The sequence below is a fragment of the Coregonus clupeaformis genome, chromosome 34 (genome assembly GCF_020615455.1).
Source record: "Coregonus clupeaformis isolate EN_2021a chromosome 34, ASM2061545v1, whole genome shotgun sequence".
NCBI lineage: Eukaryota > Metazoa > Chordata > Actinopteri > Salmoniformes > Salmonidae > Coregonus > Coregonus clupeaformis.
The window spans coordinates 30,398,616-30,424,193 of NC_059225.1; the positions used below are offsets into that span (position 1 = coordinate 30,398,616).

Here is a 25,578-nt window from a genome sequence, read left to right on the forward strand (position 1 = left end):
GGGTCTGAGACTAAGCGCAGTTCCCCAGCACCCCACATGCAAATATATTTCAAGGAGCACAAATAGGCTTAAAATGAAATGCTTGCTCTTATCTTCTCCGTTTTTGGGGGGAGGACGGATTCGGTACATGCTTCCTCTTTCATGCTATTTCTCACAGCTTCCCAAAGGACTGTGTTTGGGATAAGAACTGAGACAGTGCAGCTTTGATTTTTCAGCAAAACAAACTCTTCTTAGCTGAACACGTAACAGTATTGAATGTCTCTTTAACCAAGAATTTCTGGTTTGAGAGTCAAGTCTCTTATTTTCATATTCATTGAGCATTTTGCCTTACAACAAGCCTATTTAATTGTTTGGTTCTTGGTTAAATTTCAACATAGTTTATCTCTATCCTGTTCTGTTTTTAGGAAAGACCTGTGCTTGCATGGAGGACAACAGGTGTGGATTTAAGGACCGGTGAGTCATGATGTGGAAGAGGAGACAATAAAGTGGGTGAGTTAATTTATACCTGCTTTATAACTTTATTGCAATACCCAGGGCACATTTTTGCAGGCGAGAGAACATATGCACGTTCTCATCTGAAGGTTGGGTGCAGTACTGATACCTTATAGCATACTGTCTTCCGATTAACAACTTATATATTCTGTACATACACGTTTTGACTGGGTCACACTGATTCTGTTAACACCATTGGTATGTTAGCCATGATCTGGTCTGTCCAGGCTGCGTCCGACTGTCATCATTATTCACACCAACACACATGTTTTTTTCATTCAACTTTGACCTTTCTGACAGAACATTGCATGTGATGGCCACAACCTTGCCATAACCCCCAGTGAGAGTCTATTAGCCATGACACGCATGGACAGAAACTCATTGGAGTGTGGGAGTCTGTCAGGCAGAGATGGAGGGAGAGAGAATGAGAAGAATGAAGGATAGGAGTCAGACAGGGAGTGATAGTGATGGAGAGATGGATGAGAGAGAGGGAGAGAGACTGGAGGAAGGAGTGAAATTGGGGCTGAATCAGCCATGTGCTCTTTGTGTCTGTCGTCTCAGCAGCTCTCCAGTAGCCATGACCTTTTTCTACATGGTTCAGAACATTTAATGATATTTGGTGGCACAACAGATGTTGGACCCGAGATTATAAGAGTTTATACTCCAAAGAAAGATGGAAAAGTGTTTGTTAGGAGATAAAAAGTGCTGAACTTGTTTACTCTTTGCCAGCCATACTCACACCCACTCTCGCTATGCTCCGAGAGATTGTAAAGAGATACAAAAAAAGTCACATTTAAGTGCTCAACTCTGTGTTGTAGTCTGCCACATTTGCCAAATGCTATCATGAAAGAGGACCGCAATGGAAATAAGTCGGATACTTTTTTGTGTTTATCCTTGATGATTCTTAATCAAGTGCATAATTTTGTATGTGTACCTAGTTTTAAATTATCAAATAAACTAAACTAAAATACATATTTGTGTGTGGATGAATCCAGTGCTTGAATTGGGCCATTACGCTCTTAGAAAAAAGGGTTCCAAAAGGGTTCTTTGTGGAGGGATAGGGTGATCAGAAGAACCCTTTTTGGATGAGAAGGGTTCTACCTAGAACCTTTAACATCATAAGAACCGTTTTTGGAAGAAAGGGTCCTATGATGATTCTTTGGAAGGCAAGAAGGATTCTTTGGAAGGCAAGAAGAGTTCTACATAGAACCAAATATAATATTTCCCAGCATGCTCTATTGCAGGGAGATTTTCAGAATTGTTTATTTTACTGTAATATCTGTGTTTTTACATGTACATTGATTGGTTGATTAATGTTATGCTACACAAAGATAAATAACATTCAGTTTTCTAAACTAATCCAATCTATTAGTGATTTGATTTATTGTACCCGTTACTCAGATGGTGGTTCCAGTTTAGAGGATTGAGGTAGTCTCGGTATTGCATCTTCCCTACCCTGGCTGAATGCAGGTTGTGGGTGATTAAGAATTCCACTTGTTGGCTATCCTTACGCTGGCTGGATTCCAAAATAAATTACACATCACTTTGCAAGCAGCATATTGTGACTTGCAGGCCTGACTTGGCCTGTAAACCAGGAGATTCAGAACACCACTATGTTAGGGTATAACAAAGAAAGGCCTTATGATATATATAATGCATTGTCATAAATAATTTTATTTTAAAGGTAAATAAGGCTGGTGGAAATGTTAATAGTGGGTTCTAGGAATAACCCTCCAAAGATAAAAGGGTTCTTGCTAGAACCCTTCGTAGACTGTTCTTTGAAGATCCTTTTGATGATAAAATGGTTCTTGGTAGAACCCTTCATAGAGAGTTCTAGGTAGAACCATATACAGGGGGTTATTTGAAGAACCCTACATATACCCTACATAGCACCAAAAAGGGTTCCCCTATAGGGACAAACCGAATAACCCTGGATGGTTCTACTTAGCACCTTTTTTCTAAGAGTGTACAGACAGAGTACCTTCACCTCAAATGTTCTAACGCTTGAGTCCTGGCACCTTCTATAGAATCTGCCTTAAAAATATGATGACTACTGGCACCCAAAATGAGCATCTAATTTATTTCAGTCCACTTCAAGCACTCTGTGAGTGTGTGAGTTGATGTGCATGATAATGCTGTAATCCTATGGGGTTGGCTGTGAGGCTTAAAACAGCTTTTAGGTAGCTAGCTGGAGATTTCAGTGGGTTCAGAGGGGTTGAGTATGGTAGAGTAGTGGACATAGCTGCCACCAGAACAGACCTAAAACAGCCTCTGGCTACATTCCAAATGGCACCCTATTCCATTTATAGTGCATTACTTTCGACCAGGGTAGTGCAGACCCAAGTAGTGCACTATAAATGGAATAGGGTGCTATTTGGGACACCCAGATGAAACATTAGGCTAGCAACAGGACTCTGGAGGAGGAGAGAGTTACCGTTGTGTACTGTGTAGCTGGTTGATAGTGTTAAAGTGTCAGATATAGTTACAATTGTGTTTCGATGGACTATGTCAGAATAATCCTGCTTTTTTTTTTTTTTATCCGAGCCCGTTATTTTGAGTGAAAACCTATTAAGACTACAGTGCAATAGATTTACTGGTAATTACTGATAATATGATTAAATGCTTATTTTATTCATTTCCCACTGTCTTATAAATCAGGCCTCATCCAGTGGCCGGCTGTGTCATTACATTCCATTTGATCAGCGCTTTGCCACGTCACGTCACAGGGGCGGGCCTTAGAAAAGCTGCTCTCCTGGTAGACTCGCTCACGACAAAGATCGCTAGATTCCTATCGAGCAGGCGGTTCTAAATATATAACTTTCACAGCTGTACGTTTAAGAATGCGACCTACACACTTCCTTAAACCTAAAATAAGTAAAGAAGTAATTTTGTGTGGAAGTAAAAAACGTTTGTTTTTACGTCGGAGACATCTGCAAAGAACATCAATAGAACCAAGAAAAAGTGTCCTTTTCACAGCACATCTCCCCTTGTCAATAGGGTGGACCCGCTGTATAAATGGCAACATTTATGATTTAAACGTTCACAAATGTCACAAATTTTGACTATCACTAATGTCATGATATTTTGGGAGAAGTAATAATGTTTTGGGTAGATGTTCATATATTATTGAAAATATTGCCTTTTTGCTAGATTGATGAATACAGCCATAGCAAAACAGTGCAAACGGCTGTCAGCACGAGGATTTATTAAAAGTTGGAATATGTGTGACAAATCGGAACGGATGAATGGGTAAAAGAATAGAAAAGAACAATATGAATTCAAATGAATTTGGCTAAAGTACAAATATATCATCAATACTATTAAAATAGATATGTTCCCACTGCATTAAGAATTTGAACACTAGTGGTGCACTGGTCAGCTGTTTGTTCACTCGTTCCAGCCCGCAATTGCTAATAACCCATCTGCAACCGCCCCACTATATGTGATCAAGTGAAAATCTGAGGCCCGCACCCGACCCTAACCCGCAAATATAAAAAATGCCTGTAGGCTAAAAGTCAGAGACAGCAGAAATATTTTTTTGACAGAGGGTGTAGGATTGGTTTTGCCTGGTATTGATATGTTTCTGCTTATAATTTCCAACATTTTTGTAGGCTATTTGTTAGTCAACGTTTTGTTAGTCAATAATTAGATACATGCAGCTTCTCTTCTGTCATTAAATGTTGCCCCAGAATACTAAATAAACCTTTGCTCACCAGAAATGTGTCATACATCGATAGAATGAATGCTACAATCTAGTCGACATCGGTGAAGTTTTATCTTTCATCTCTGCTTCTCTAGTGCAGCAAAGATGTTTAGGGACTGAGGAGAAAATACAATAACAAAAACAAAACGGGAAAGATTTGACCGGTTTGATGGGAATTAAGATTTCAGTTCAGCTTAGATGCATATTTGATGTGGTTGAAATACTCTCAGCTTTTATGATGCTAATAAAGATAGCACCTTCAGATGCTCCCTAGCCACGCATTCATTTTCTCAAGATGCTGAAAGAAATAAATCATATTTATCCACTCCTGTTCCCGAGTCAAAATGTATATTTGGTGGATCATTTTACTGCAAGAACTGCTTAATATTGCTGGAGTTAATATTATATTAGGCTATGTGAGAGGTTATAGACCTACAGTCAGTGTCCAGATATTCCATTTAACCCAGCTGAACAGTACAGTTCTCTTGACGCGCCATATTAGAAGTCGCCGTTTTGTGACTGTCGAATTTGCCTCACAATCATCACACATAACATCTTTCCCTAACATTAGTCTACTGTTTTGGCCCTCCCTTCTCTTTATTTTCAACTCTCCATTTCGCAGCTTTTGTCTAATTGCATTAAACTCCGACATTGTCCTTTTTGCATCAGTGGAAAGACGTTAACTTTTTCTGCCCAAGTTCCCAAAAGTAATTGGCATGTATTTGGTGTATCTACAGTTAGGCCCTAAAGCTTAGGCTTACGTACTAACGGCAGTTAAAAATAATGAAAGAAAAACCAGAATGTAGCCTATAGATATGAATTGCACGTGAATTATACATTTATGGAGTTTTAATACATTGTTTTCTTTATTCAACGTCACCCGCCAACCACCTTCCATCTTCCACACAATATTTCATGACCCTAAACCCGACCACCACTCGGATATAACCACGGGGACTGTGGGTTATGAATCAATCCGCCCATCATTAGTCCTCACATCATCGTCGTCATTGCACACAGTCTGATTTAAAGGTCATGAACAATCAAAATCATGTTTTTCATGAAATTGGATGAAACAGTTCCTTGCAAAAGTATTCATTCCCCTTGGCGTTTTTCCTATTTTGTTGCATTACACCCTGTAATTTAAATGGATTTTTATTTGGATTTCATGTAATGGACATACACAAAATAGTCCAAATTGGTGAAGTGAAATGAAAAAAATAACTTGTTTCAAAAAATTCTAAAAAATATATAACAGAAAAGTGGTGCGTGCATATGTACAGTGGGGGAAAAAAGTATTTAGTCAGCCACCAATTGTGCAAGTTCTCCCACTTAAAAAGATGAGAGAGGCCTGTAATTTTCATCATAGGTACACGTCAACTATGACAGACAAAATGAGAAAAGAAAATCCAGAAAATCACATTGTAGGATTTTTAATGAATTTATTTGCAAATTATGGTGGAAAATAAGTATTTGGTCAATTACAAAAGTTTCTCAATACTTTGTTATATACCCTTTGTTGGCAATGACACAGGTCAAACGTTTTCTGTAAGTCTTCACAAGGTTTTCACACACTGTTGCTGGTATTTTGGCCCATTCCTCCATGCAGATCTCCTCTAGAGCAGTGATGTTTTGGGGCTGTCACTGGGCAACACAGACTTTCAACTCCCTCCAAAGATTTTCTATGGGTTTGAGATCTGGAGACTGGCTAGGCCACTCCAGGACCTTGAAATGCTTCTTACGAAAGCCACTCCTTCGTTGCCCGGGCGGTGTGTTTGGGATCATTGTCATGCTGAAAGACCCAGCCATGTTTCATCTTCAATGCCCTTGCTGATGGAAGGAGGTTTTCACTCAAAATCTCACGATACATGGCCCCATTCATTCTTTCCTTTACACGGATCAGTCGTCCTGGTCCCTTTGCAGAAAAACAGCCCCAAAGCATGATGTTTCCACCCCCATGCTTCACAGTAGATATGGTGTTCTTTGGATGCAACTCAGCATTCTTTGTCCTCCAAACACGACGAGTTGAGTTTTTACCAAAAAGTTATATTTTGGTTTCATCTGACCATTTGATATTCTCCCAATCCTCTTCTGGATCATCCAAATGCACTCTAGCAAACTTCAGACGGGCCTGGACATGTACTGGCTTAAGCAGGGGGACACGTCTGGCACTGCAGGATTTGAGTCCCTGGCGGCGTAGTGTGTTACTGATGGTAGGCTTTGTTACTTTGGTCCCAGCTCTCTGCAGGTCATTCACTAGGTCCCCGCGTGTGGTTCTGGGATTTTTGCTCACCGTTCTTGTGATCATTTTGACCCCACGGGTTGAGATCTTGCGTGGAGCCCCAGATCGAGGGAGATTATCAGTGGTCTTGTATGTCTACCATTTCCAAATAATTGCTCCCACAGTTGATTTCTTCAAACCAAGCTGCTTACCTATTGCAGATTCAGTCTTCCCAGCCTGGTGCAGGTCTACAATTTTGTTTCTGGTGTCCTTTGACAGCTCTTTGGTATTGGCCATAGTGGAGTTTGGAGTGTGACTGTTTGAGGTTGTGGACAGGTGTCTTTTATACTGATAACAAGTTCAAACAGGTGCCATTAATACAGGTAACGAGTGGAGGACAGAGGAGCCTCTTAAAAAAGAAGTTACAGGTCTGTGAGAGCCAGAAATCTTGCTTGTTTGTAGGTGACCAAATACTTATTTTCCACCATAATTTGCAAATAAATTAATTTTAAAAATTTTTTTATCATTTTGTCTGTCATAGTTGACATGTACCTATGATGAAAATTACAGGCCTCTCTCATCTTTTTAAGTGGGAGCTTGCACAATTGGTGGCTGACTAAGTACTTTTTTCCCCACTGTATTCACCCCTTTGCTATGAAGCCCCTAAATAAGATCTGGTGCAACCAATTACCTTCAGAAGTCACATAATTAGTTAGATTGCACACAGGTGAACTTTATTTAAGTGTCACATGATCTGTCACATGATTTCAGTATATATACGCCTGTTCTGAAAGGCCCCAGAGTCTGCAACACCACTAAGCAAGGGGCACCACCAAGCAAGTGGCACCATGATGACCAAGGAGCTCTCCAAACAGGTCAGGGACAAAGTTGTGGAGAAGTACAGATCAGGGTTGGGTTCTAAAAAAATATCTGAAACTTTGAACATCCCACGGAGCACCATTAAATCCATTATTAAAAAATTGAAAGAATATGGCACCACAACAAAGCTGCCAAGAGAGGGCCGCCCACCAAAACTCACGGACCAGGCAAGAAGGGAATTAATCAGAGAGGCAACAAAGAGACCATAGATAACCGTGAAAGACCTGCAAAGCTCCACAGCGGAGATTGGAGTATCTGTTCAGAGGACCACTTTAAGCCATACACTCCACAGAGCTGGGCTTTACGGAAGAGTGGCTTAAAGAAAAAAATAAGCAAACACGTTTGGTGTTCCCCAAAAGCCATGTGGGAGACTCCCCAAACATATGGAAGAAGGTATTCTGGTCAGATGAGACTAAAATTTAGCTTTTTGGCCATCAAGGAAAACGCTATTGTCACGCCCTGGCTCTAGGGACTCTTTTATGTTGAGCCAGGGTGTGTAGAGTCTATGTTTTGTGTTCATTGTTTCAGTTTCTAGTTCATGTGTTTCTATGTTGGCCGGGGTGGTTCTCAATCAGAGGCAACGTGAATCAGCTGTTGCTTGTTGTCTCTGATTGGGAACCATACTTAGGCAGCCGTTTGGCACTTGTGTTTTGTGGGATCTTGTTCCGTGTTGGTTTGTGTATGTACCCAAGGACTTCACGTATCGTTTTGTTGTTTTTGTTCGTGTGGTGAATAATAATAAAAGATGTTCGCATTCCAAGCTGCGCATTGGTCCACTCCTTTTGACGATCATGACAGAAGATCCCACCATAACAGGACCAAGCAGCGTGTCCAGGAGCAGACAGCCTGGACTTGGGAGGAGATATTGGACGGGAAAGGGTCCTGGACTTGGGAGGAGATCCAGGCCGGTATGGATCGCCGTCCGTGGGAGGAGACGGTGGAGGCGCGCCGTAGAGAGGAGCAGCGGCGCCAACCGGGCCGACGTCGGACACGCAAGAGGCAACCCCAATAAATGTTTAGTGGGGGGCACACGGCATGGACGACGGGGCTGCTGGAGGCAGCTACAGGGTGAGTTTGGGGATTAGGAGACGAGGCCACCGGGTTTGGGGGGCCGGAAGGGAGGTTGGCGGAGCCTAGAGGTAGAGCAGAGCCAACTCCCCGTACTCAGGCTAGGCAGCGTGAGACTGGGCAGGTTCCGAGATATGCGGAGCTGCGTACTGTGCCGCGAGTGGTCCGGCACAGTCCGGTACGTCCTGTGCGAGCACCACGCACGTGTCGTGCTAAGGTGGGCATGCAGCCAGGACGGAGTGTGCCGGCTCAACGCTCGTGGCCTCCAGTACCCCTCCTCGGTCCCGGATATCCTGCGCCAGTGTCACGTGCTGTTGTGCCAGTACGTGTACACAGCCCTGTACGTCCTGTGCTGATGCCTCACACAGAGTGTGTTAAGATAGGCATTCAGCCAGGACGGGTTGTGTCAGCTCTTCGCTCCAGACCTCCAGTCCGTCTCCACAGCCCGGTCCGGCCTGTTCCTGCCCCTCGCACCAAGCCAATGGTGCGCGTCGCCAGCCCGGTCCGGCCTGTTCCTGCTCCCCGCACCAAGCCTATGGTGCGCGTCGCCAGCTCGGCCCGGCCTGTTCCTGCTCCCCGCACCAAGTCAGTGGTGCGCGTCGTCAGGCCGGCCCGGCCCGTTCCTGCTCCCCGCACCAAGCCAGGGGTGCGCGTCGTCAGCCCGGTCCGGCCCATTCCTGCTCCCCGCACCAAGCCTGTGGTGCGCATCGCCAGCCCGGTCCGGCCCGAATCCTGCTCCCCGCACCAAGCCAGGGGTGCGCGTCGTCAGTCCGGCACAGCCCGTGCCCGTTTCACCGGTGCCTGGTCAGGTACCGGTCAGCTGCTCCACACCGGTGCCTAAGCAATCCGCTCCACCGATGTCCAGCTCCAGCCAGCGGGGCCAGACCAGACCAGGGGCACTATGGGGGGGTTATTAGAGGGTGGTGGTCACGCCCGGAGCCGGATCCGCCACCGAGGAGGAATGCCCACCCGGCCCTCCCCTGTTCGGTTTATGTTGGCGCGGTCGCGGTCCGCTCCTTTGGGGGGGGTACTGTCACGCCCTGGCTCTAGGGACTCTTTTATGTTGAGCCAGGGTGTGTAGAGTCTATGTTTTGTGTTCATTGTTTCAGTTTCTAGTTCATGTGTTTCTATGTTGGCCGGGGTGGTTCTCAATCAGAGGCAACGTGAATCAGCTGTTGCTTGTTGTCTCTGATTGGGAACCATACTTAGGCAGCCATTTGGCACTTGTGTTTTGTGGGATTTTGTTCCGTGTTGGTTTGTGTATGTACCCAAGGACTTCACATATCGTTTTGTTGTTTTTGTTCGTGTGGTGAATAATAATAAAAGACGTTCGCATTCCACGCTGCACATTGGTCCACTCCTTTTGACGATCGTGACAGCTATGTCTGGCACAAACCCAACACCGCTCATCACCCCGAGAACACCATCCCACAGTGAAGCATGGTGGTGGCAGCATCATGCTGTGGGGATGTTTTTCATCGGCAGGGACTGGGAAACTGGTCAGAATTAAAGGAATGATGGATGGCAATAAACACAGGGAAAATCTTGAGGAAAACCTGTTTTAGTCTTCCAGAGATTTGAGACTGGGATGGAGGTTCACCTTCCAGCAGGACAATTACATTTACATCATTTACCAGACGCTCTTATCCAGAGCGACTTACAAATTGGTGCATTCAACTTATGATAGCAAGTGGGACAACCACTTTTTTTTTTCTTTTTTTTATGGGGGGGGGGGTAGAAGGATTGGTTTATACTATTCCAGGTATTCCTTAAAGAGGTAGGGTTTCAAGTGTCTCCGGAAGATGGTCAGTGACTCCGCTGTCGTGGGGGAGCTTGTTCCACCATTGGGGTGCCAGAGCAGCAAATAGCTTTGACTGGGCTGAGCGGGAACTGTGCTTCTGTAGCGGTAGGGAAGCTAGCAGGCCAGAGGTGGATGAACGTAGTGCCCTTGTTTGGGTGTAGGGTCTGATCAGAGCCTGAAGGTAAGGAGGCGCCGTTCCCCTCACAGCTCCGTAGGCAAGCACCATGTTCTTGTAGTAGATGCGAGCCTCAACTGGAAGCCAGTGGAGTGTGCGGAGGAGCAGGGTGACATGAGAGAACTTGGGAAGGTTGAACACCAGACGAGCTGCAGCGTTCTGGATGAGTTGTAGGGGTTTAATGGCACAGGCAGGGAGCCTGCCAACAGCGAGTTGCAGTAATCCAGACGGGAGATGACAAGTGCCTGGATTAGGAGCTGTGCCGCTTTCTGTGTAAGGTAGGGTCGTACTCTGCGAATGTTGTAGGGCATGAACCTGCAGGATCGGGTCACCGCTTTGATGTTAGCAGAGAACGACAGGGTGTTGTCCAGGGTCACGCCAAGGTTCTTTGCACTCTGGGAGGAGGACAAAATGGAGTTGTCAACCGTGATGGCGAGATCATGGAGCGGGCAGTCCTTCCCCGGGAGGAAGAGCAGCTCCGTCTTGCAGAGGTTCAGCTTGAGGTGGTGATCCAACATCTACACTAATATGTCTGCCAGACATGCAGAGATGCGATTCACCACCTGGTTAACATAAGGGGGAAAGGAGAAAATTAATTGTGTGTCGTCTGCGTAGCAATGATAGGAGAGACCATGTGAGGATATGACAGAGCCAAGTGACTTGGTGTATAGAGAGAATAGGAGAAGGCCTAGAACTGAGCCCTGGGGGACACCAGTGGTGAGAGCACGTGGTGCGGAGACAGATTCTCGCTACGCCACCTGGTACGAGCTACCTGTCAGGTAGGACGCAATCCAAGAGTGAGCAGCGCCGGAGATGCCCAACTCGGAGAGGGTGGAGAGGAGGATCTGATGGTTCACAGTATCAAAGGCAGCGCATAGGTTTAGAAGGATAAGAGCAGAGGAGAGAGAGTTAGCTTTAGCAGTGCAGAGAGCCTCCGTGACACAGAGAAGAGGAGTCTCAGTTGAATGACCAGTCTTGAAACCTGACTGGTTTGGATCAAGAAGGTCATTCTGAGAGAGATAGCAGGAGAGTTGGCTAGAGACGGCACGCTCAAGAGTTTTGGAGAGAAAAGAAAGAAGGGATACGGGTCTGTAGTTGTTGACATAGGAGGGATCGAGTGTAGGTTTTTTGAGGAGGGGTGCAACTCTCGCTCTCTTGAAGACAGAAGGGACATGGCCAGCGGTCAAGGATGAGTTGATGAGTGAGGTGAGGTAAGGGAGAAGGTCTCTGGAAATAGTCTGGAGAAGAGAGGAGGGGATAGGGTCAAGCGGGCAGGTTGTTGGGCGGCCGGCCTTCACAAGTCGCAAGATTTCATCTGGAGAGAGAGGGGAGAAAGAAGCCAAAGCATAGGGTAGGCCACTCCTGCGTTGTCTTGTCTGTGTGCTTAGGGTTGTTGTCCTATTGGAAGGTGAACATTCGCCCCAGTCTGAGGTCCTGAGCGCTCTGAAGCAGGTTTCCATCAAGAATCTGTCTGTACTTTGCTACGTTCATCTTTCCCTCGATCCTGACTAGTCTCCCAGTCCCTGCCGCTGAAATAAATCCACACAGCATGATGCTGCCACCAGCATGCTTCACCGTAAGGATGGTGCCAGGTTTCCTCCAGATGTGAGGCTTGGCATTCAGGCCAAAGAGTTCAATCTTGGTTTCATCAGACCAGAGAATGTTGTTTGCCTTTTACTGAGGAGTGGCTTCTGTCTAGCCACTCTAGGAAGAGTCTTGGTGATTCCAAACTTCTTCCATTTAAGAATGATGGGGGCCACTGTGTTCTTGGGGACCTTCAATGCTGCAAAAATGTTTTGGTACCCTTCCCCAGATCTGTGCCTCGACACAATCCTGTCTCGGAGCTCTACGGGCAATTCATTCGAACTCATGGCTTGGTTTTTGCTCTGACATGCACTGTCAACTGTGTGACCTTATATAGACAGGTGTGTGCCTTTCCAAATCATGTCGAATCAATTTAATTTACCACAGGTGGACTCTAAGTTGTATCAACATCTTAAGGAGGATCAATGGACACAGGATATACCGGAGGGTATTTTTAATACATTTGCCAAAATTTCTAAAAACCTGTTTTCGCTTTGTCATTATGGGGTATTGTGTGTAGATTGATGAGTAAAATATGTATTTAATCCATTTTAGAATAAGGCTGTAACTTAACAAAATGTGGAAAAATGGAAAGGGTCTGAATACTTTCCGAATGCACCCCTTTTGACCAGAGCCCATAGGGTCCACTACATATATAGGGAATAGTGTGCCATTTGGTACACAGCCTATGAATTGTCTTGGGGTGTACATGCAGATATCTTGCTTCCATACAGTGAGGGAAAAAAGTATTTGATCCCCTGCTGATTTTGTACGTTTGCCCACTGACAAAGAAATGATCAGTCTATAATTTTAATGGTATGTTTATTTGAACAGTGAGAGACAGAATAACAACAACAAAATCCAGAAAAACGCATGTCAAAAATGTTATACATTTATTTGCATTTTAATGAAGGAATAAGTATTTGACCCCTCTGCAAGACATTACTTAATACTTGGTGGCAAAACCCTTGTTGGCAATCACAGAGGTCAGACGTTTCTTGTAGTTGGCCACCAGGTTTGCAAACATCTCAGGAGGGATTTTGTCCCACTCCTCTTTGCAGATCTTCTCCAAGTCATTAAGGTTTCGAGGCTGACATTTAGCAACTCGAACCTTCAGCTCCCTCCACAGATTTTCTATGGGATTAAGGTCTAGAGACTGGCTAGGCCACTCCAGGACCTTAATGTGCTTCTTCTTGAGCCACTCCTTTGTTGCCTTGACCGTGTGTTTTGGGTCATTGTCATGCTGGAATACCCATCCACGACCCATTTTCAATGCCCTGGCTGAGGGAAGGAGGTTCTCACCCAAGATTTGATGGTACATGGCCCCGTCCATCGTCCCTTTGATACGGTGAAGTTGTCCTGTCCCCTTAGCAGAAAAACACCCCAAAGCATAATGTTTCCACCTCCATGTTTGACGGTGGGGATGGTGTTCTTGGGGTCATAGGCAGCATTCCTCCTCCTCCAAACACGGCGAGTTGAGTTGATGCCAAAGAGCTCCATTTTGGTCTCATCTGACCACAACACTTTCACCCAGTTCTCCTCTGAATCATTCAGATGTTCATTGGCAAACTTCAGACGGGCATGTATATGTGCTTTCTTGAGCAGGGGTACCTTGCGGACACTGCAGGATTTCAGTCCTTCACGGCGTAGTGTGTTACCAATTGTTTTCTTGGTGAGTATGGTCCCAGCTGCCTTGAGATCATTGACAAGATCCTCCCGTGTAGTTCTGGGCTGATTCCTCACCGTTCTCATGATCATTGCAACTCCATGAGGTGAGATCTTGCATGGAGCCCCAGGCCGAGGGAAATTGACAGTTATTTTGTGTTTCTTCCATTTGCGAATAATCGCACCAACTGTTGTCACCTTCTCACCAAGCTGCTTGGCGATTGTCTTGTAGCCCATTCCAGCCTTGTGTAGGTCTACAATCTTGTCCCTGACATCCTTGGAGAGCTGTTTGGTCTTGGCCATGGTGGAGAGTTTGGAATCTGATTGATTGATTGCTTCTGTGGACAGGTGTCTTTTATACAGGTAACAAACTGAGATTAGGAGCACTCCCTTTAAGAGTGTGCTCCTAATCTCAGCTCATTACCTGTATAAAAGACACCTGGGAGCCAGAAATCTTTCTGATTGAAAGGGGGTCAAATACTTATTTCCCTCATTAAAAATGCAAATGAATTCATAACAGTCTCTCACTGTTCAAATAAACCTACCATTAAAATTATAGACTGATCATGTCTTTGTCAGTGGGCAAACGTACAAAATCAGCAGGGATCAAATACTTTTTCCCTCACCGTATGTATCCCATATAAACTGAATTTGTCTATTTTTGATGAAATCACATAGGACATTTTGTATTATAGGCTATGGTATTAATTAGTATGCTAATTAGATACATTTGAATACAGTGGATAAATAGTTTGATGCAACAAATAAGTACGCTCCAAATGGTTTTCACAAATGTACACATAATGTAATGTGCATGTAATTATAAAACATTAGAACATTGTGAAATCTGGATGTAATGTAAACCTTTAGTATAGTATAACAGCACTGTTTGAGCTGTTAAATAGTCCCGTGTAGCTCAGTTGGTAGAGCATGGCGTTTGCAACGCCAGGGTTGTGGGTTCGATTCCCACGGGGGGCCAGTATGAAAATAAATGTATGCACTCACTATCTGTAAGTCGCTCTGGATAAGAGCGTCTGCTAAATGACTAAATTGTAAATGTAAATGTAAAATGTAAATTGAAATACGCCAGTACACCCATCTGTAGTTGGCAATTTAAGGGACTGTATGATAATGAACATTTATTATAATACTCAAACCATTAGAAACTCTATGCATAATGCAACAGTTTTGAATTAATAGTTTTTTGTGATTAAAGTATTAATGAGGTCTTAGTAAGGTTTTTTATTAGTAAAAAAATGCCTTTTGGCTTAAAGCATCTCTGTTCATTAAAATGAAATAATTACCTAATTTGCAAATTTTTATGAACTGCATTTTTTCCCTTTCCTCCAAAGTATTATTTCGGTCTTCAAACGATCATTTTATGTGCAAAGGTGCTTACTGTAATATAGTGGAGGTTTGAGGTTAGTGTCTCAGTCTCGCATCCTAAACATGGTACCTAGTTTATAGTTCTAATTTACCTGGAATATACTCAAAGATAATATTACGTTGATTCTGCACCAGTCAGCCGAGCTGCTATCTGTGAAAATGATCAAATTGAAAACTAATTTGAGTTGCTGAATAAGCGTCACATTTCACATCTCATTGGGTTTCCTATGAAGCCTGTAACAGCAGATCACCATTACCCCTCTATGCTTCATTTCCTGTTTAAACTCTCTCTCTCTATGCCACCGAAGGTAATTGTATGATAATTCACCTCTGCAGTGGCCGCGTCATTTGTACCTACGCTTTCTCCCATTCACATTTTCGCAAGTCTGTGGCATGGCATGGGCCTAGTTAGTTTTTTAATGGATACGGTCCAAAATGGCACCCTATTCCCTAAATAGTACACTACTTTTGAGAAGAGCCCTACTTTTGGGCCCTGTCTTTCTGTCAGTTTTACCATGTCTGTCTGTCTGTTTCACCCTGTCTGTCTCTGTGTTTTACCCTGTCTGTCTCTGTGTTTTACCCTGTCTGTCTCTGTGTTTTACCCTGTCTGTCTCTGTGTTTTACCCTGTCTGTCTCTGTGTTCTCTGTGTTTTATACCGGCACCTCAAAGGTCACCCCCACTATACGCTTTTCATTTTATTTTCTTATACACTTTACAAGGAGAGGTTAGGAGGGCTTGGATGAGAAACAATCCTCCAGTTCCTCTTCAGCTCTGAGAATAGGGGACTGGATGTTCTGAATGGCTAGTTGTAGTTCAGAGTGGGGGCTCGAAATGTAATCTCACTGAAATGCATTGATCAAGGGGCATTACTACTGTGTGTTGTGGCCATAAACTTTGCTGTTAGCAGTTTTCAGTATGTGAATATTTTACAGTGCTCTGTTCAATGGCACACAGCGAGAGCTTCAGGTATACTGCGGGAGCAAAGCTTACCTCGGGCTAGTTTTGTCATGGTTTTATTCAGATAGGGCCTCTCTCTTCTTCCTGCCTCTGGTTATTTGGGCTCCCGAGTTGCGCAGCGGTCTAAGGCACTGCATCTCAGTGCTAGTGGCGTCACTACAGACCCGGGTTCGATCCAAAAAGCCATATCTCAGACTGGCCAATAAAAAGAAAAGATTAAGATGGGCAGTCTGAGATATGGCTTTTTCTTTGCAACTCTGCCAAGAAGGTCAGCATCCCGGAGTCGCCTCTTCACTGTTGAAGTTGAGACTGGTGTTTTGCGGGTACTATTTAATGAAGCTGCCAGTTGAGGACCTGTGAGGAGCCTGTTTCTCAAACTAGACACTCTAATGTATTTGTCCTCTTGCTCAGTTGTGCACCGGGGCCTCCCACTCCTCTTTCTATTCTGGTTAGAGCCAGTTTGCGCTGTTCTGTGAAGGGAGTAGTCTCAAGACTATTGCTTCTTTAATCAGCACAACAGTTTTCAGCTTTGCTAACATAATTGCAAACGGGTTTTCTAATGATCAATTAGCCTTTTAAAATGATAAACTTGGATTAGCAAACACAACGTGCCATTGGAACACAGGACTGATGGTTGCTGATAATGGGCCTCTGTACGCCTATGTAGATATTCCATAAAAAATCAGCCGTTTCCAGCTCCAATAGCCATTTACAACATTAACAATGTCTACACTGTATTTCTGATCAATTTGATGTTATTTTTAATTGACAAAAAAATTGCTTTTCTTTCGAAAACAAGGACATTTCTAAGTGACCCCCAAACTTTTGAACGGTATCAAAGAACTGACCAGATCGCAATGGGTTAAAGTGATTCCTCTTATCAACACGAATTAGAGAGGGCAGGGCGAGGAGAGAGGGAGAAAATGGTGGAAGCGGATGTTCTGTTTTAATCAGAAGGCATGTTGAGAGATGAGAGTGAGAAGAATTGGATTACATACGAAAGGAAACAAGAGAAGTAAAGTGTGTGATGTCACGAGAGGCTGTGTCCTGGAGGGACGTTACATCCCCCTGAGATGGCTGCAAACCCAGACAGCTATGGCTCCATCTGCTGGTATGGTCGGGAACTCCAACCCTCTATGGCCAATCTTCCCACGCAGCTGAAACCAATCAGGAGCTGATGAGCTGAGGGTTTGTTGAAGGGAAGAGACACGGTCTCCAGGCTGGGCTCTCTGGAGGACAAGAGTGCTGCACGTCCACTTCCATGAGGAATATAAGGATTTGGAGATACTTACCTTTGGGAAATACTCACCTTTGGATATATGCACCTGTGGAAATACGTGTGGGACATTTGGAAGGACGTTTTGCTGGGTTGGCCACTAGCTGCAACGTGGAAGACAGTAAGACTGGGGAAAAGTTATTTGAGCGAGGGAGAGTTATGATTTTGGATGTGGAAGAGACATCCCTGAACTGTTAACCCTTAAGAGCCACCAGAGAACAGTATTGTGTTATACTTTCGTTAGTTTCCCAAGACCTTTAATAAAATCCTTGTTTTGGTTGAACCTGGTCTCCTTGCACTACTTGAGCAATCCCGCTGAAAGCTGTGTAGCCTCTCGTGACATCACAGATGGTGGAGAATACAGGCACGCTCAGCGTTAATAGTGCATGTCAGAGGAGGATACCGAAGGTTTGATCACCCAGTTTTCCAAGTTGGCCGTAGGCTCCCCGCCGACTGAAATGGAGGACATATTGAAAGCCCTTGTTGCTGGCCAGCAAGCCCAGATGCAAGTAAACGTGGCTCTCTTGGAGGAGCAAAAGAAAGCCAACCTTCTGAAGGCAGAGGAATTGCAGTTGCAGAGACAGAGGGTGGTCCAAAATACCCGCCCAATAAAGGCAAGTGACTTTATATCTAAGATGGGAGCTACCGATGACATTGAGGCATACCTGCATGCATTTGAGGCCACGGCCACTAGGGAAGCCTGGCCCAAGCAACAGTGGGTTGGTCTGTTAGCCCCCCTTTCTAACCGGGGAATCACTGAATGCTGTCCGGGACCTGGGCCCTGACCAGGTTACTGACTATGATGCCCTGAAGTCTGAGATCCTCAGCAGATATGGACTCACAAAGTTTGGTATGGCCCAGCGCTTTCACAGCTGGACCTTCCAACCAGACCAACCTCCTCGGGCGCAGATGCATGAACTTGTCCGAATCGCAAGGAAATGGCTGGATCCGCAGAGGAATACAGCAGCGGCGGTGGTGGAGGCCGTTGTGGTGGATCGTTACCTCACGCGCCCTGCCTTATGAGGCAAAACGGTTCATCAGTCAACAGGCCTTGACCACGGCTGATCTGACCGTGGAAGCTGTGGAAAAGTACCAGGCCACAGCGGAGATGCTGAATGCTTCCCGAAAAGACCCCAGGAGTGCGGCCCCACCACAAATGGGAAGAACCCGTCCAAAGGACCCCAAGGTCTCGAACCCAGCCACGTCAGGACTTATCCCGGCTCCAGGGGGAGCCAGAAACCAGGCGGGTCCAAGAAGAGTACACCAGGAGGGGGAAACTCGACAGTGTTACCGGTGTGGGGAGATGGGACATATCTCCTGGCAGTGTGGGAAACCAGCCGATGAACCTATGCCCACTGCGGAGTCCTCCAGCTCAGCACCCACACACCGTTTTGCCTCGCTCTTGGGAGTCGTAGATGGCGGCCCAGATCGACCCCCCACCTGCCCGGTAACTGTGAATCACCATGATGTGGAGGCCTTACTGGATTCTGGTAGCCGGGCCACCCTGGTGCGTAAGGGATTTGGTGGGCCCAACGTGTCTGACCCCGGGAAAGTCCTCCCAGTTTCCTGTGTCCATGGGGACACCAGAGAATACCCCATTACTGAACTTACAATGACCAGCACACGGGGAACCATACACACGACGGCGGGGGTGGTTGATTCCCTCCCCGTCCCTGTCCTAATTGGACGAGACTGCCCAGCCTTTTACCCACTCTGGAGAGAGTCTCAGGAGAGGAAAACCCGAGTACCTCGGAAACGGAGAGGCAAGACTCATCCTGGGAAGGCTCCGGTGCAATCCTCCGAGTTACTCACTCCCGCCCGGGCTCTGATAGGGATGGCAGGTGGCCAGACCGACACAGAGACGGAGCTACAGAATCTGGACAAAGAACTGTCTGGTCTGGAAGGGGACCGCTTGAGAGGTATCGTTTGTTAAAGCAACAGTTAGACATGAAGACAGAAGAGTTAGATATCCTCCAGGCTAAACTCCAACAGAGCTCCTTCCCTAAGCAACAGGAGGAGCTGGAGAGGCTGCGCAGGACCATCGAGGAGTGTGAGGGAGACCCTGCGCAGTAGTAAGGAGGTCCAGAAGAAGGCAGAGGAGAAGTACAAGGTGTTGGAGAACAAGATGAAGAATGCGGAGGCAGAGAGAGAGAAGGAACTGAAAGCTGCTCAACAGAAGCTAAACTCTGCTAAAACCAAGGCTGATGCGTTCAGTAAGAAACTCAAGGAGAGACAACAGGAGGCTGAGTCCCTGGTCCTAGAGGTGGAGGAGTTGAAGAGAGAGCAGGCTGGCAAGCACCACGGCAATGCGGACGCCCTCTCCCGGCGTGATGCCTTCTTCGCTGCCTTTACCCCGACGAGGACGTCGGTCCCGAGGAGGGGGATGTGTGATGTCACGAGAGGCTGTGTCCTGGAGGGACGTTACATCCCCCTGAGATGGCTGCAAACCCAGACAGCTATGGCTCCATCTGCTGGTATGGTCGGGAACTCCAACCCTCTATGGCCAATCTTCCCACGCAGCTGAAACCAATCAGGAGCTGATGAGCTGAGGGTTTGTTGAAGGGAAGAGACACGGTCTCCAGGCTGGGCTCTCTGGAGGACAAGAGTGCTGCACGTCCACTTCCATGAGGAATATAAGGATTTGGAGATACTTACCTTTGGGAAATACTCACCTTTGGATATATGCACCTGTGGAAATACGTGTGGGACATTTGGAAGGACGTTTTGCTGGGTTGGCCACTAGCTGCAACGTGGAAGACAGTAAGACTGGGGAAAAGTTATTTGAGCGAGGGAGAGTTATGATTTTGGATGTGGAAGAGACATCCCTGAACTGTTAACCCTTAAGAGCCACCAGAGAACAGTATTGTGTTATACTTTCGTTAGTTTCCCAAGACCTTTAATAAAATCCTTGTTTTGGTTGAACCTGGTCTCCTTGCACTACTTGAGCAATCCCGCTGAAAGCTGTGTAGCCTCTCGTGACATCACAAGTGGTAGTGGAATCTAGTAAATCCAAGCCTAGTTTTGATTATCTTTTGGCCGGAGTAAGGCTTTTGGATTGATGTTGTTACCTGGGATATTTGATTGAATTCTCTATAAAATTGTGGATGCATTGGATGAGATGGTGTTGATGAGAGTAATGAGAAGTGGGCTTATTTCGTTCTTTTGTGTGTCAAATTGTATTTGTCACATGCGCCGAATACAACAGGTGGTATCTAGTTTCATGGTAAACCTTACCGTGAAATGCTTACTTATAAGCCCTTAAACAACAGTGCAGTTTTAAGAAAAATAAGAGTTGTGAAAATATTTACTAAATAAACTAAAGTAAAAAAAACAAGAGTAACAATAAAATAACAATAACGAGGATATATACAGGGGGTACCGAGTCAATGTGCGGGTGTACAGGATAGTTGAGGTAATTGTGGTAATATGTACATGTAGGTAGAGTTAAAGTGACTATGGAACAGATGGAACGCCTGAAGAAGATATTGGATTGGAATATGTTGTGTGTGGATCTTCTAAGCAGGTCACCTACTGTATCAAGTGTGTTATCTCTGGGGTGGCGCTAGAAGTAAAAGCAAAGGATGTACCTGAAGAATTGGATCAGGTGGTTGGTGCGACTGACCCAGATGGTGGATGTAAGAAGAAGGATTGTCTAGCATTTCTCCTATGCGGAGGCGGTGAGAAGAGTGGAAGGAGTGAAGTTAAAGAAATATCAGAGAAAATAGGCATAGTGAGTGCGGCTGAGCATTTTTTGGACTCAGGGATTTTACAGCAGAGGCATTACAAGGAATCCTGTAGATGAATGCTCCGTCCTCACAGGCTCTTCAGCCTGTTTAGGGATGTGATTTCAACTGTGACTGAAGGAGTGGGATGTGGGATGTGTGATGTTCCCCCCCCCCCCACCCCCCCTTCCCACAATGGAATATTGTTTGTTTCAATTCCCCGTACAGTATGTGGCGGCAATACACTAATAGGTGTAGTCAGCCATAAAACCTTAAAGACGAAGAAAGAAGAACACGAATTCAACGATGGAGCATTTTTTTTATGTTCTCTTAGCTAGCTACATGGGGATATTCAACCATATGCTTCAACCGGAATATAGCGAAGAGGATTTGGAACAGAGTTGGATTTAGCTACCAGCTACAGCCGATGCCAGCACCAAGAGGGCAGATGACAAATAGCTAGCTAAGTAAGTTATTTTTCATACAAGCCCTCTAGCTAGCTAACTTTAGTTTATCTACTGAAACCCATATTGTGTATTGCTGGCTAACATACTACTGTGTTACAGTGGGGGAAAATCGATTGTTATTTTTGTTTGCTAAAGTAGGTAAGCAGTTAGCCATGTGTATGACTCAAAATAGAAGAGGTTTTACAGTAGGAGATCTAGCTATTGTATCTTGATTGTAAAACGTTTTCTCTTTACAGTCATAGATATGGTTACTAAACAGCAAGCTACTAATGTTACAACCAGCCACCTAAAGCAAATGTTAGCACATGACTGGAATTGGCTAGTTAGCCTGGCTCCTGCTAGCTTGCAATGTGCCAAGCCTCGCGTTTAACTTGTTCGCAAATATGTGTTACATCAACCACTGTAAATCTAAATCATTTTACTAGTTAGTTATCAACATAATTGACAAGGGTTGACATATTGGTTAGGATTATGACAGTGGATGCATTTCAATCTCACAAAATTAGAGGTATGACAGAAGATAAAGTTAGTATTCCAAACAGATGTAAATAACAATGATGGGCTATCCAGCAATCTAGCTAGCTAAGTTTACTAACAGTGAGGAGAACAATAATACAACCATTTACTGTTGTAAATCTCTGAAACTGATTATCTGGTTATACTAGAAAAATTTTGGCCAAAGGCTGCCTGATAGACATGGCTAGGTACTGTCTGCCTACCTAGGTACATTTGTACTGTCTGGTCACTGTGCAAAAGTTGAGGGCTTTGCCACAATTCTTTCTATCAGGATTAAATATAATCTCTTTCTGTGCACATGTGTGCCTGTGCAGATGTACAGTGCATTCGGAAAGTATTCCTTGACTTTTTCCACATTTTGTTATGTTATAGCCTTATTTTAAAATGGATTAAGTAGTTTTTCCCCCTCATCAACCTACACACAATAACCCATAATGACAAAGCAAAAACTGGTTTTTAGAAATTGTTGCAAATGTATTACAAATAAAAAACTGAAATATTACATTTACAGAAGTATTCAGACCATTTACTCAGTACTTTGTTGAAGCACCTTTGGCACCTTATATAGACAGGTGTGTGCCTTTCCAAATCAGGCCCAATCAATTGAATTTACCACAGGAGGACTCCAATCAAGTTGTAGAAACAGGATGATCAATGGAAACAGGATGCACCTGAGCTCAATTTCGAGTCTCATAGCAAAGGGTCTGAATACTTACGTAAATAAGGTATTTCTGTTTTTCATTTTTTATACATTTGCAAAAAATTATAACTTGTTTTCGCTTTGTCATTATGGGGTATTGTGTGTAGATTGATGAGGAAATTGTTTTATTTAATCAATTTTAGAATAAGGCTGTAACGTAACAAAATGTGGAAAAAGTCAAGTGGTCTGAATACTTTCCGAATGCACTGCATGTTCAACTAGCCTACGCTCATTATGATGTTATGCTGGCACAGTATCATTGTAGTTCAAACTGTACAATATAGTATTATTTATATTTTTTGTCTTACAGACAATGCCGTGTGGTGCCTGGGCTTCTTCCTGGAGTGGATTCTAGATGGAGAGAACAGAGTTCCTTTGCCTGCGTTTGTCATTGGAGCAGAACTGTATCTCGTGAACTGTATCACTCTCTAGATGGATTGGATATCATGCTGGATTTCAAGCAGTAGATGACTCAAGAGGAGCTGAATGGCAGTTTGATCATGACAACACCCCTCTTATCATTTGCTGATTAACAGATGTCTGCACCTTATACCAAAAACACACTCAAACACAACACATCAGCTGCTGCTAAGTCGAACAGCTGTACAAGTATTCCCTGAACCTTACTTCACTGATCATACTGTATTTTCTAACCGTATTTGTCTTTGTGAATGGCAATTTCACCACCTCTCCCATCATCTGCTGATCACCAGTTCCCTGCGCTCTACTACACATAAGTCACACTCAGACACAATGAACTGTACTACACTGTTCTCACTGTATTTTTTGACTTAGTTTTACCATTTAACATTCTTGTTGAATACCCAGTTCTCTTTTTAAGTTTAGCATTAGTATAAACGTATTGCAAATTGAGAAATCATGTGACTAAACTGAGTAAAAAGAAGAAGAAACTACACCATGAAACAAAGCTAAATTATATAAAGAATGACAGTAAAAAGCTTTGGAGCACCTTCAATTACAGTTTGGGAAAAAAGGCAAACTCAGGTCCATCATTCATTGAATCAGATGTCTCATTCATCACAAAACCGACAGATATTGCCAACTACTTTAATGACTTTTTCATTGGCAAGATTAGCACATTTAGGCATGACATGCCAGCAACAAACGCTGACACTACACATCCAAGTATATCTGACCAAATTATGAAAGACGAGCATTGTAATTTTGAATTCCGTGAAGTGAGGGTGGAAGTTATTGAGGAAAATAGCGGATGATATTGTCACTCCTATTTGCCATATATTCAATTTAAGCCTACTAGAAAGTGTGTGCCCTCAGGCCTGGAGGGAAGCAAAAGTCATTCCGCTACCTAAGAATAGTAAAGACCCCTTTACTGGCTCAAATAGCCGACCAATCAGCCTGTTACCAACCCTTAGTAAAGTTTTGGATTTTTTTTTTGTTGACCGGATAAAATGCTATTTTGCAGTAAACAAATTGACAACAGATTTTCAGCACGCTTATAGAGAAGGACATTCAACAAACACAGCACATACACAAATTACTGATGATTGGCTGAGAGAAATTGATGATAAAAAGATTGTGAGGGGCTGTTTTGTTAGACTTCAGTGCGGCTTTTGACATTATCGATCATAGTCTGCTGCTGGAAAAACTTGTGTTATGCTCTACATCCCCTGCTATATTGTGGATAGTTACCTGTCTAACAGAACACAGAGGGTGTTATTTAATGGAAGCCTCTCCAACATACTTACTTTATTCAATCTTTACTAATGATATGCCACTGGCTTTAAGTAAAGCAAGTGTGTCTATGTATGCGGATGACTCAACACTATACACGTCAGCTACTACAGCGACTGAAATGACTGCAACACTTAACAGAGCTGCAGTTTGTTTTTCAGAATGGGTGGCAAGGAATAAGTTAGTCCTAAATATTTCAAAAACTAAAAGCATTGTATTTGGGAGAAATCATTCACTAAACCCTAAACCTCAACTAAATCTTGTAATAAATAAAGTGGAAATTGAGTTGAGGTGACTAAACTGCTTGGAGTAACCGTGGATTGTAACCTGTCATGGTCCAAACATATTGATACAACAGTAGCTATGATGGGGAGAAGTCTGTCCATAATAAAGCGTTGCTCTACCTTCTTGTAATAATGTAATATGTAATATGCCATTTAGCAGACGCTTTTATCCGAAGCGACTTACAGTCATGTGCGCATACATTTTTACATATGGGTGGTCCCGGGGATCGAACCCACTACCCTGGCGTTACAAGCGCCGTGCTCTACCATGCTGAGCTACAGAGGACCACAGCACTATCAGCACTTAACAGCACTATCAACAAGGCAGGTCCTACAGGCTCTAGTTTTGTCGCACCTGAACTACTGTTCAGTCGTGTGGTCAGGTGTCACAAAGAGGAATTTAGGTAAATTACAATTGGCTCAGAACAGGGCAGCACGGCTGGCCCTTAGACGTAAACAGAGAGCAAACATTAATACACAGAGATAATGTCAATCTCTCCTGGCTCAAAGTGGAGGAGAGATTGACTTCATCACTACTTGTATTTGTGAGAGGTATTGACATGTTGAAAGCACCGAGCTGTCTGTTTAAACGACTAGCACACAGCTCAGACACCCCATGCGTACCCCTCAAGACATGCCACCAGAGGTCTCTTCACAGTCCCCAAGTCCAGAACAGACTATGGGAGAAGCACAGTACTACATAGAGCCATGACTACATGGAACTATATTCCACCTCAGGTAACTGTTGCAAGCAGTAGAATCAGATTTGTCTTTAAAATATAAAAATACACCTTATTTGAACAGCGGGAACAGTGAAGCAACACAAACATAGGCACAGACACATGCATACACACACATGATAATATATCACTATACACACACGTACATATGGATTTTGTGTTGTAGATATGTGGTAGTGGGGTAGGGGCCTGAGGGCACACACTTAGTGTGTTGTGAATCTGTTATGA

The 25,578-nt window shown here is 44.3% G+C and overlaps 1 protein-coding gene across 1 annotated transcript in view; it reads left to right on the forward strand.

Annotated features, from left to right (window-relative positions):
* The first annotated feature begins 406 nt into the window (after nucleotides 1–406).
* LOC121549554 (disks large-associated protein 1-like) overlaps nucleotides 407–25,578 on the forward strand; it is a 176,323-nt gene continuing 151,151 nt past the window's right edge. The window contains exon 1 of the mRNA XM_041861352.2: nucleotides 407–489. The gene's annotated coding sequence lies outside the window, so the exon portion shown is untranslated. The remainder of the gene's footprint in view (nucleotides 490–25,578) is intronic.